The following is a 13,246-nucleotide window of genomic DNA, read 5'->3' as shown; positions in this document are numbered from 1 at the left end:
ATGTTTAATAAAAGGGACAGGAGTAGTCCAGGTAGCTGCCCGGCAAATGTCCTCGAGAGAGGCCTGCGTGGCCCAAGCAGCGGTGGTAGCTGCACTGCGGGTGGAATGAGCAGTGATGCACCTTGGAGGGACAAGGGAACATGACTCATAAGCTCGTGCAATACAAGCACGAATCCAACGGCCAATAGTGGCCGAGGAAGCTTTGGATCCCAACGAGGCAGGTTGAAAAGAGAGAAAAAGTGCCTCAGAACGTCTGGATGGAGCTGTCCGCGACTTGTAAATCTTAATAGCCCTGCGGACATGCAGTGTGTGCCACTTGAATTCTAGAGGATGGGAAGGGTTGGGGCAGAAATTAGGAAGGATGATTTCTTGTTCCCGGTGAAATCTGGAATTAATTTTAGGTACGAAGGCAGGGTCCAAATGGAGGACAACTCTGTCCGGGTGGATGATACACAAATCAGGCCTGATAGAAAGGGCCGCTAGTTCTGATATGTGGCGGGCCGACGTGATGGCTACCAGGAAGGCAACCTTCAGAGTAAGGAACCTAAGGCTTGCTGTACGTAGAGGCTCAAATGGAGGTTCGGTGGGATATCTGTGAATCACAGGTGGGTGGAGATTCCGAACACCCCGTAAGAATTGTCTGATGGAAACGTGGGATAACGACACCCCGTCACGAGGAGACAGTACCGTGGCGAGAGCAGCAACATGACGCTTCAGAGTGTTGTGTGCCAGTCCCTTACTGAAGCCATCGTGGAGGAACTCCAGCACCTGCGGAACAGAAGCTGACAGGGGATTAATCTCGCACGCAGAGCACCAAGATATAAATACCTTCCACATGATGTTGTAGAGTCTGATGGTGGACTCCCTTCTGTCTGCCTGCATGATTTTGATGACTTCAGCGGAGTAGTGGGCTTCACTCAGGAGGAGCCCCTCAACAGCCAGGTGGTCAGATTGAGCCACTGGGGCTCTGGGTGGTTGATCCCCCCCGGCTGAGAGACACCCTCTCCTGGGCCAACCGCCAAGGCCGTGCTTCAGATAGTGCCACGAGGTCGGAAAACCAAGGCCTTCTTGGCCAATGGGGCGCGACGAGGATGACCTTTGCTCCCTCCACCACGATCTTGCACAGTACCCATGGAATTAGAGGCAGAGGGGGGGATACATAGAGCAACTTAATCTTCTCATTGTTCCCACCATCCTTCCACTTATGACTGTATGACTGTAATTTTGTTGCTTGTATCCTTACGATTTATATTGATATTGTTTCCTGATTGCTTATTTGTACCCTATGACTATCATTAAGTGTTGTACCTTATGATTCTTGACGAACGTATCTTTTCTTTTATGTACACTGAGAGCTTATGCACCAAGACAAATTCCTTGTGTGTCCAATCACACTTGGCCAATAAAGAATTCTATTCTGTTCTGTTCTGTTCTGTTTTGTTCTATTCTATTCTATTTTATTCTATGATTGCAAAGGAAAACATTTGACCAGTGAAATTGGGTTGGGTGAAAGGCTGTGCACCTGGCCTGATTAGAAGAGGCCTGAGTGGCGCAGCAGACTAATGCTACTCTTAAAGGTAGTATTTAGTTTCCAGCTGCCTGCAATTACTGCGAGTTCAATTCTCACCAGGCTCAAGGTTGACTCAGCCTTCCATCCTTTCTAAGGTAGGTAAAATGAGGACCCGGTTTGTGGGGGCAATAAACTGACTTTGTATAAAATATACAAAAGTGTGAAGGCTATTGCTTAACGCCTTGTAAGCCGCCCTGAGTCTCCGGAGAAGAGCGGCATATAAATAAATAAAAAAAAAAAAGAGTTGCCAGAAACAGATTTTGAGATGTATTGATTAACAAAGTATGTTCTAAGGAGAAACCAATGAGTCATTGAAAAGCTTATACCTTCAACAAAAGGAATTACCTATTGTGAACAAAACAGATTACAGAGTCAATGTCTAAACAAATCAGATACTGAAGCAAAGAGATAGTTTGATCTGAATCACAGAACTACAAATCAATTCCCATGTAGAGTCCCATGCACAAGGTGATTAAGGCATGAGTGATATGGGCAGGGCCTCCCAATGCAAGGAAGAATGCAATTGACATATCAGATACATCTGTGAAAAAGCCTTCCTGACTACAGCTGGCACATGCTTCTTGAATGGTGCAGACTCACACAGAAAAAGTTTAGAAGTTTTTTGAACTAGTTGGTCCATAAAGAAAGAGCTGAACAGTTTTATTAGTGTTAAACTAATAAATATTTTGGGGTTTGTTGACTCAGGGAGAATTGCCACCTTTGGTCTTGGATGGGGCGGCACTACCCCAAACAGACCCTATGTGTAATCTAGGGGTTTTCCTGGTCTCATGACTTCTGCTCAAAGAGCATGTGGCGGTCATGGCCAGGAGGGCCTTTGTGCAACGGCAGGTTGTATGCCAGTTACGCCCTTGTTGTGGTCCGCCAGCAGCCTGCATACCTGGCAGTGAAGTCGGACAGTGAGGAGGCTGGGAAGGACAATGGGCCAGTCTTGGAGTCTTGGGACGGCCCGGACGAGGGCTCTGCGTTGGAGGCAGAGATGGGGCCAGGGCCATCTGGGAGCGATGCGTGGACTCCAGAGCAGTGGGTGGGTTGCCCCCGGTTCACATTTGTTCTATAGTAAAACTAGTAGTAAACTGACTAACTTTAGTAGTAAAACTGACGGGAGGTTCCTCCCATTGACCCTGATGTCATAAAAATGCCTCTGTGCATGCTTGTGCAGAAAAGTGTGCATGTGCGCGAGCAAAGCGAGCGTGCGTGGCCCCGTTGCGAACCAGTAGTAAAGGTAAGTAGAACCCACCACTGCTCCAGAAGTGGACAGCAGAGAGATAGAGGAACAGGAGGAGCCTGTTCCTAGTGCACGCATGCGAAGAGCTGCCAGAAGGCAAGAGCAGCTGAAGAAAAAAGGACAACTCGGGAGTAAGGCCAGAAGATGATTGGCCACTCCCATAAAGCTTAAAAGAGCAGCCACAAACAGTTGGGTTCTTTGTAAAAAATCAACATTGATTCCCGTGCTTCTTGTCAGCGTCTCTTGAACTTTGTAGGGTTTTTGCCAAGAAAAGCCTTTGGCAGGTTGCCAAAGACATCAAAGGTTGGTGATAAGACCAACGGACTGGTTATTAAGAATTTTGTTTTGGATTAAGCTGAGAATGAATTAATTCTCAGCTGTTTTAATAAAATAAGTTTGTTGAGGACTGAATTGTGTTTAGTAATCACTATTTGGGCCTTGGTCACAACAGCCCTTTCCTGGACCAACAGTCCCTACTCACAGTCACTCATGCCCTAGTCACTTCCCATCTTGACTATTGCAACGTGCTATACATGGGGCTGCCCTTGAACAGCATCCGGAAGCTCCAGTTGGTGCAAAATGCAGCGGCCGCATGGTTTTGTGCAGACCTCGGAGTGCACGTGTATTATTTCTCCTGCAGGAGCTGCATTGGTTGCCGATTTGCTTCCAGGTACAGTTCAAGGTGCTGATTGTTACCTTCAAAGCCCTTCATGGCTTGGGACCAGGTTATCTGAGGGACCGTCTCTTGCCAGTCACATCTATCCAACCCATCAGAGTGCAGAGGCAGGGAATGCTGTGGGTCCCCCATCCCCTAGGGAGATACACCTGGTGGGACCCAGAAGAAGGACCTTCTCTATGGTGGTCTCCTCTCTCTGGAACATCATTCTCCCAGAGATTAGAATGGCCCACACTCTAATATTCTTCTGGAAGGCGCTGAAGACCTGGTTCTGCCAGCGGGCCTAGGGATCTCAGAGCGAGATGGAGCTCATTAAATGGCTCATGTGAACTGCTGTCGCCAGGGCAGGGGGTAGGAAGTGGAGAGTGATTTTGTTATATTGTACTATATTAATTTATTTGATTCTTTTTGTTAGTTTTTATTGTTTTAAATGTGGTTTTATATTCTGTAAGCCACCTTGAGTTGCCATGGGTGAATAGGCAGCAATATAAATTCAATGAATGAATGAATGAATGAATGAATGAATGAATGAATGAATGAATGAATGAACAAACAAACAAACAAACTCAAAACTATTTTTTTCCATCCAACAGCCTCCAGATATCATTTTGTCTCCATTGCTTGGTTAATCCCAGGTCCTGTTTATAACGGGGCCTCAGCAGCATGCTTATGGGTACCTATGCCATCAGATGACCCTATGCAGTGCCAACTTTGTTACATTGTCTAGATTTAAAATAAATAGATACCTAAAATATTAACAAAAACATGAGTTACAGAAGATAAAATAATTGAGTGGGAAAACTGGATTTCAGTTTGCATAAAAGTTTAAATATTTGTGTATGATTATATCTAATATTTGTGATATCGTATCATGTTAAAATTAAGAAAGAGTTACTGCTTGGTAGAATCTGTGTGATAAAAATGAATATATTCTTCCAAAGACTAGCACTATTTTAAAAAATACACACTATTTATTTTTTTATTTGTCAAACAAAAATTATAAATTCAAACAAGCAAAATCAGAAAATTAAAATGCGACAGAGCGGATAGACATGTTAGTGCACTTACGCATGTCCCCTTAGGGACTTCTTAAATATGGAGTGAGGTGCAAAGAAGTTAAACTAAATTTAAACTATGAAAGTTAATGGCTGAGACAACTGAATCAGGTAAGGTATTCCAGATTTTTGACAATTCTGTTACAAAAATTGAATTTTTTACAATCGTGTTTAGAGCAGTTTACATTAAGTTTAAAGAATAGGATAGGATAGGATAGGATAGGATAGGATAGGATAGGATAGGATAGGATAGGATAGGATAGGACAGGAATATTCTTTATTGGCCAAGTGTGATTGGACATTTGGAATTTGTCTTGGTGCATATGCTCTCAGTGTACATAAAAGAAGATATGTTAATCATGAATCATAAGGTACAACACTTAATGATAGTCATAGGATACAAATAAGCAATCAGGAAACATTATCAATATAAAGCAGTTGTCCACACACATTACATTATGATTAAAGTGAAAAGAAAGTCATTTACAGGCATCTTACTGTGTACAATTTTATACGCAATACCTAAGTCTGACTGCAAGCGTCACAATTCTAAATTATCCATATCAAGAATTTCAAGCCCAGCAGCATAAGGTATGCTATTATGGACAGAAGATTTTTTTTTTGTATACTTCTAAAGCAACAGGCTCGCACTGAGTTGGCAACATTCACAGGCTTGTATTCCTGGTTAGAGAACTTATGAAATGAATTACAAATTTATGAGAGTGTTCCTAATCATAGTAACTGCCTTCCTTCATCTTAAATTTAAACTTAACTTAAACTTTTTCCACTTTATGTTCCCATGACTTTTTGGATACAGGTAAGTTGTATTTTTTACATAATGACCAGTGGATTAATTTGGCAACTCGGTCATGTCTAGCTTTGTAATCAGTTTGTGCGATTTTGCTACATTCACATATTAAATGTGGAACAGTTTCGACTTTGTTATTGCAAAGTCAGCAATTTGGATTGTCAGTGGATTTTTGTATCTTTGCTTTCATGGCATTAGTTTGTAGTGCTTGTTCTTGAGCAGCGAGCATTAAATCTTCCATTTCTTCCTTGATGGTTCCCATCTTAAACCTTGCCCATGTAAAGCTGTCATCACATTTTCCTTCAATGTTTTTCAAGTGCTGTCCATGCAAAGCTTTGGTTTTCCATCTATTTAATAATCTGTCATCCAGCTGTTTTTCCTTATAATCTGCCTTTGTTTCTGTTGTTTTTATAATGTTCTCCATTTTCACAGCCTGCAGCAATTTTTCTGTACTTTGATTCTATTATTATTATTATTATTATTATTATTATTATTATTATTATTATTATTATTATTAAATTCTAATCCCCATGTTACCTATCTTCTTAGTTTTTAGTTTTTAATTAATCTTCCTTAAATTTAATCATTTTGTATTATCTTTTTATCTTTTTATCATTCTATAAGCTGCACAGCATCATTGCGATAGTGAGATAGGCAGCATATATATTTAATAAATAAATAAATTCTAAATGGCAGAAATTATTCTTCACTTCAGTAGCTTCATTGCAAATTCTAAGTATGGTTGTTCTACTGTTATTATTAGTTTGGACATCTTTATGTTTAATTCTAATCTCATTCTTTTTCATTGAGTTTCTGGCTTTTATTAGTAGAGTTTGCAACGCAACATACTAGGCTATAGTTGACTTCCATGGAGATGGTGATATATGAGGCTGCATGTTTGTCAGTATTACATCATACTTTTTCAATTTTATACCATAAACACTGGAGTTGGAGTTTTTATTGAAGCATTCAGCATTAGCCTTAGTTTTGGTTTGTCTATGATAAGCTAAGTTATTGCAGAAGTATGATAGACTGATGGCAAACTATATACACTAAATGTGGAGCGCCTAATATCTTATCTCAGAAAAAATATATATTTTAGGTCTCCTAACAATAATACAGGCAGTCAATTAATAAAGCTGAAAACATGTATTGAAGGAAGGTGGAAGAATTACTGAGAATAAAACAGTAATGAGAAGGATGTTATTAAATTATGTAATTATTAATAAAATAATTAAATTATCATTGACTAGGATTAGAGACAGCTATTCCTCTGGAATAGCAGAGGAACATCAACAGGAAGGAAGCCAAGTCAAGTTTACAGATTTTTTTTTTCTCCAACAAGACATCATTTAATTCTCCTTTAACCAATGCCTCAAATTAGAGAAAAATCACAAAACTGGATCTCACTTATTTTGGCCGTATCATGAGGGGAAATTCACTGGAGAAAGCAATTATTTTGGGAAGAGTTAGTGGTACAAGAAAATCGCACCGAAGAACACAATGGCTGGACACCATCAAAGTTGATAGCAGCCGGAGTATAGAACAACACAAAGAAGTTGTACAAGATCAAAAGGTGGGGAGAGACCTGGCCCATGGAATCACCAAGAGTCCGAAACAACTGAATGGATAACATCATCATCAATTAGAGATCCTACTGTTCTGTCTTCCCATGACTGATTATTAGAGCTCCATTGTAAATTTAATAAAGCCAATCAAAACAGGAGTAAATCTAGCCAATAAACTGGCCCTCATGAATCAATAATCTTATGTAATGACCATGCGGCGGCATGGAGCGGGCCCTTCCCTCCCAGGCCCTGGATGTTGTTCCAGTGGTCCTGGGATGTGATGAGGGTCCGGTTTCCGGACGGCGTCGACGATGGCAGCTGAGGCGGCAATGGCAGCTGTGGCTCAATGGCAAGATGATGGCGGCGCCCTGGTGCTTAGTACTGAAGAAGGGGGGGAGATATGGCCGCTCTGTTTCTGGCCTTACCACCTATACATGGATTAGACCATCTGACCTGGGGGCTGGAGTCTGGAAGCGGGGGATACAATCAGGGGGATTTATGAGGTTCTGGGGGTTGGAGAGGCTGGAGTGCGGCCAAAAAAAAACTGGTCATCTGGTCGCCTCGATTGATCTCTCCTCCCCCCCCCCCATGCCTTTGACTTGGTCTTTGGCTCCCCGCCTCCAGACTGTATCCAGCTGTATGTTATCCCTCCCTTTTGAATATCTTCTCTCCCGCGGGTTCAATATCATCATGCCTCTATGGTTTGGCTCCTTTTCCATCTTGTGCCCCAAGCTGGAGGGTGTTTGGGCAATTGTCATGCGGGAGCTGAGGGAGTTGTTGCCTTTCACCAACGGAGGAATAGACCATCTAACTTTCCCAAGCCCTTTCCATCTGGGCTAGCCACCGTGAGAGGGTGGCCTGGATCCTTACCTCCAATTCTGATGAACTGACACGGGACTCCTCCCACTGCAGTGAGAGAGCAGTGGAGTCCAGCCCACCGACTCTGAGGTCCATCTTGCTCCAATACCTTAGACTATTCATCAAACTCCTGACCAGACTTTCTACCTCTCATCTATGTATGGCTTATACCTCAGCAGACCTGCTTGCGCTGCGAGATGCCCCCCTCTCGCGGCGATGGCCTTCCATGTTATCAAAGGCCTACCTTAAGGACGGGTTTTGGAGCCCTGAGAGGTGGCATGTTTCAAAGTGGGGATTAAGGGGTTTTTTAATTAGGGTTTTTAATAATTTTTTAAGGGGAACCGGGAGGACGACCAAAGGGGATGGGGGGGGTAATCCACCAAGGTCAGAGCCGAGCCCGGCACGGGGTAACGGTTTGGAGGACACTGGACGAGGGAATGGGGAGGGGGCGGAGGGCTATCCCAATGAGGGAAATACCATCAGCACGGTGGTTGGGAGGGGCAGATATGGCGGGAGCAGGGGGCCACATCATGTGTTGGGGACGCGCACTTGCTGTTTGAGAGCAATTGCGCGCCCCGGCCCTCAAAGCTCCCCTCGGATACTAGGTGGCTTGGATACTCAGGACCTGGGCCTGCGGCTGATGTTGTGCAATGCTAGGTCTGTGGTAAATAAGGCCCCCCTCATACACGATCTTATCCAGGAGGGGGGAGCGGACCTGGCTGGTATTACGGAGACCTGGTTGGGACTGGAGGGAGGAGTCCCTCTGGTCGAGATGTGCCCACCAGGTTTCAGAGCATTCCATCAGCCGAGAGCCCAGGGGAGGGGCGGGGGGGTGGCGGTTATTATTAAAGAAGGTCTTGGTCCGAGGGAGACCACTGTGCCTCAGACTGCCGGATGTGAGTCCCTCTTCGTGAGATGGGGTCATGGGGTTCAGATGGGCTTGCTGCTTGCGTACCTGGCTCCCTGCCGCATGGCAGCAGCCCTGCCTGAGCTACTCGACGTGATAGCCACGGTGGCAGTTGATACACCCAGGCTTATGGTCATGGGTGATTTCAACTTGCCATCCGTTGGTGAAACATCTGGGATGGCTCGGGAGTTCATGGCTTCCATGACGGCCATGGACCTGACCCAGTTAGTTCATGGCCCCACTCACGGGGGGGGACACACTCTAGACTTGATTTTTGTCTCTGGCCAGTGGTTGAGTGATCTTGTTATAGGGGATATAGACATGGAACCCTTGTCATGGTCAGATCACTCACTCCTTCGTCTGGACCTTCGTACCGCTACACCCCGCCGCAGGGAGGCGGTCCCAATTAGATGGGTCCGCCCCAGGCGCCTGATGGATCCTGATAGGTTCCAGACGGAGCTTGGGCCAATTCCTGATGATCTGGCACACAACTCGGCCGAGGACCTGGTAGCTGCCTGGGATCGGGCGGCTGGTGGGGCCTTGGATCGAGTCGTGCCTTTGCGGCCTCTGACCCGCTGTCGATCCCTCGCGGCTCCTTGGTTCACCGAGGAGCTGAGGGAGATGAAACGCCGGAAAAGACGCCTAGAGAGCGGTTGGAGGGCCAGTCGCGCTGAATCTGACCGAACACTGGTAAGGTCGCATATTAAGACCTACCTAGTGGCGATAAAGACGGCAAAGTGTAATTACTTTTCCGCCTCTATTGCGTCATCAGGGAATCGTCCGGCAGCCCTGTTCAGGGTAACCCGCTCCCTGCTCCATCTGGGAGCGCGGGAGGATCCCTTGGAAGGCAGGGCGGAGGATTTCGGACAATACCTGTATGACAAAATCGCTCAGATCTGGGGGGACTTGGACTCTGACTGGGTAGATCAGGGCAGGGTGACGAGGAATAGTCTTGAGAATGTTATCTGGGAGGAGTTTGATGCTGTGACTCCCGATGATGTGGACAGGATTTTGGGGAGACTTAGTGCGGCCACATGTTTACTGGACCCGTGTCCCTCCTGGTTGGTACTGGCCTCCCGGGAGGTTACACGAAGCTGGCTCCAGGGTGTTATCAACGCTTCATTGAGTGAGGGTTACTTCCCCGCGGCCTTGAAAGAGGCGGTGGTGAGGCCTCTCCTCAAGAAGCCGTCCCTGGATCCGGCAATATTGGCCAACTATCGTCCTGTCTCCAACCTTCGCTTTCTGGCGAAGGTTGTTGAGAGTGTGGTCACGCGACAGTTTCCGCAATTCCTGGAGGAAACATCCTATCTGGATCCGTTCCAGTCTGGTTTCAGGCCTGGGCACAGCACGGAAACGGCATTGGTCGCGTTGGTGGATGATCTCTGGAGGGCTCGGGACAGGGGTTGCTCCTCTGTTCTGGTCCTGTTAGACCTCTCAGCGGCTTTTGATACCATCGACCATGGTATCATGCTGCACCGGTTGGAAGAGTTGGGGATGGGGGGCACCGTGTTACGGTGGTTCTCCTCCTTTCTCTCCGACCGGTCGCAGTTCGTGTTGACAGGGGGGCAGAGGTCGACCTCGAGGCCTCTTATATGTGGAGTGCCTCAGGGGTCGGTCCTCTCGCCCCTCCTGTTCAACATTTATGTGAAGCCGCTGGGCGAGATCATCCGTGGCTTTGGGGTGAGATACCATCAGTACGCTGATGATACTTAGCTGTACATCTCCACCCCAGGCCACCCCAATGATGCCCTTGAAGTGATGTCCCAGTGCCTGGAGGCTGTACGGATCTGGATGGGGAGGAACAGGCTCAGGCTCAACCCTTCCAAGACTGAGTGGCTGTGGTTCCCGGCATCCCGATATAGTCAGTTGACTCCATCACTGACTATTGGGGGCGAGTCTTTGGCCCCCACAGAGAGGGCTCGCAATCTGGGAGTCCTCCTGGATACACAGCTGTCCTTGGAGGAACATCTGACGGCTGTAACCAGGGGGACCTTTTATCAGGTTCGCCTGATCCGCCAGTTGCGGCCCTTTCTTGATCGGGATTCCCTGTGCACAGTCACTCATGCCCTCGTGACCTCTCGCCTTGATTACTGTAACGCTCTCTACATGGGGCTCCCCTTGAAGAGCACCCAGAGGCTCCAACTGGTCCAGAACGCAGCAGCGCGGGTAGTGACGGGAGCTGCATGGCGCTCCCATGTAACACCGCTCCTGCGCGAGCTGCACTGGCTCCCAGTGGTCTTCCGGGTGCGCTTCAAGGTGTTGGTTATCACCTTTAAAGCGCTCCATGGCATAGGGCCTAGCTATCTCCGAGACCGCCTGCTGCCACCGACGACCTCCCATCGACCCGTGCGCTCCCACAGAGAGGGCCTCCTCGGGGTGCCATCAGCCAAACAATGCAGGCTGGTGACCCCCAGGGGGAGGGCCTTCTCTGTGGGGGCTCCCACCCTCTGGAATCAGTTGCCCCCTGAGATAAGGAGAATCCATGACCTCAGTGCCTTCCGCCGTGCCCTTAAAACCTTCCTTTTCCAACAAGCCGGGCTGGCCTAATTCTTTTTAAATGTTTTTTAATTGTTTGGTTTATTGTTTTAATTAATGGGGCCAAATTTATATATATATTTTTAACTGTATTTTAATATTTGTATTTGATGTTTTTATTTGGCTGTTCACCGCCCTGAGTCCTCAGGGAGAAGGGCGGTATACAAATTCAAAAATAAAATAAAATAAAATAAATGAATAAACTTCACATAGAGAGGAACCAGATTACTCTAAGAGTATGGAGATTTGAGAATATAAATTTGGAAATTCACTCTAATACATCATTAAAAATAGGCATGCTTATATTAACAGATATATTTAGTAAACAACAACAGGATTTAAATAACCTTGCCTCCAATTCTTCTTAGCAGAGTCTAGTGATTTACTACTAGAGCTTGTAAATTCTTTGCGTTTTTGTGCAGGTTACTGGTATTTCTTCTTCCAATTTTAAACCATGCTCATCTTCTTCCAATAAAGCTTTTCTTAATACATATTCAGCATGTAAATTGAATATATAAGAGGAGAGTATATAGCTTTGTCTCCTTTGCTAACCTGAAGTCAGTGAGTTTCACCATATCCTGTCCAAATTGAGTTTCTCTGCATTTCTGGCCTTTATACAAGTTCCTCATGAAGATAATATTCTGGGATTCCCATTTTTCCAAGCACATTGCACAAGTTGACATGATCAATACAATTGAAGGCCTTTCTATAATCAATGAAATATATAATTTTATTTCTTGTATTTCTTTGATGTTGTTAATTATCTATGGTACGTCAGCGATGTACATTTTTTTCTTCAGTCTTTTCTAAAGCCAGCTGGCATCTCTTTTTTTTCCATATAGGGCTGTAATTTGTGTTGAATGATCCTAAGCATTATTTTGCTACCATGTAAAATTATTTGTAATTATAGTTTGTACAATCTTTAAGTTGCCCTTGTTTGGTATTGGAATGTAGATTGACCTCTTCCAATCTGTTGGCCACTGTGTCATTCTTCAGATTCATTGGCATAGTATGGTTAGAAATTTGATTTAATACTTGAGATTATGTGTGTGTGTAATGTATATATATAGATGTATATACTGTATATATGTGTGTGTACATACACACCCACACACGGATATAAATTGAGAATATCTAAAAGGACAGGTTGCAGATAGATAATCCAGGAGGATGTGGAGAGACCTGGCCCATAGAATCGCTAAGAGTTGGATACTACTGAACAGATAACATCATCCCCATTAATCCAGGAAGTCTAACTATGTTCTTGCTAAGAGCTAACTTGATGGCACATAATGATTTAAAATATCTTTTAAGCATTTACTGCTTAAAAGATATTGATCTTCCCTATCCTCATTAATCCATAGACATCAATAGGGAAAGCTATCTGACAATCTCATCTCATCAATATGGTAGAGATATTATCTTATACATCTCAACCCCAGGCTACCTTGGAGAAACACTGAAAGTCTTGTTTCAAAGTCTAGAGGCTGCAGGGGAGACACAGGTTAAGATATAACTCTAGTAGGAAGGGGTACCTATAGATTTAGAGGTCAGAAGATTCTGGGACAAAACCACCTCTATAAAGGGTTGTTCTCCTTAGACTAGGTTTATAATCAGGATGTATTTGCCATGCCAAATTAACGTCTATCACATTGCAGAACCATGATAGCCTCAAAGTTGTGAACTGAAAGTTATATCCCAGAACTGTTCAATAGTTTGAAATCAATAGAAGTCAATCTTGTTTTCAGGAGTGATATCAAACAAGGCTGACAATCTCAAGCATCAATTTTTTTTTTAATTTGATTTATATGCCGCCCTTCTCCGAAGACTCAGGGCGGCTTACAATGTGCTCAGCAATAGCCTTCATCCTTTTGTATATTTATACAAAGTCAGCTTATTGCCCCCACAAACTGGGTCCTCATTTCACCTACCTTAGAAAGGATGGAAGGCTGAGTCAACCTTGAGCCTTGGCGAGATTCGAACCCTGCAGTAATTGCAGGCAGCTGGTCTTAATAACCAGCTT

Source organism: Pantherophis guttatus, chromosome 6, assembly GCF_059756535.1.
Source record: "Pantherophis guttatus breed Tessera chromosome 6, ASM5975653v1, whole genome shotgun sequence".
In the NCBI taxonomy this organism is placed as follows: domain Eukaryota; kingdom Metazoa; phylum Chordata; class Lepidosauria; order Squamata; family Colubridae; genus Pantherophis; species Pantherophis guttatus.
The sequence above is the reverse complement of the archived record's forward strand: the minus strand, read 5'-3'. Positions refer to the sequence as shown.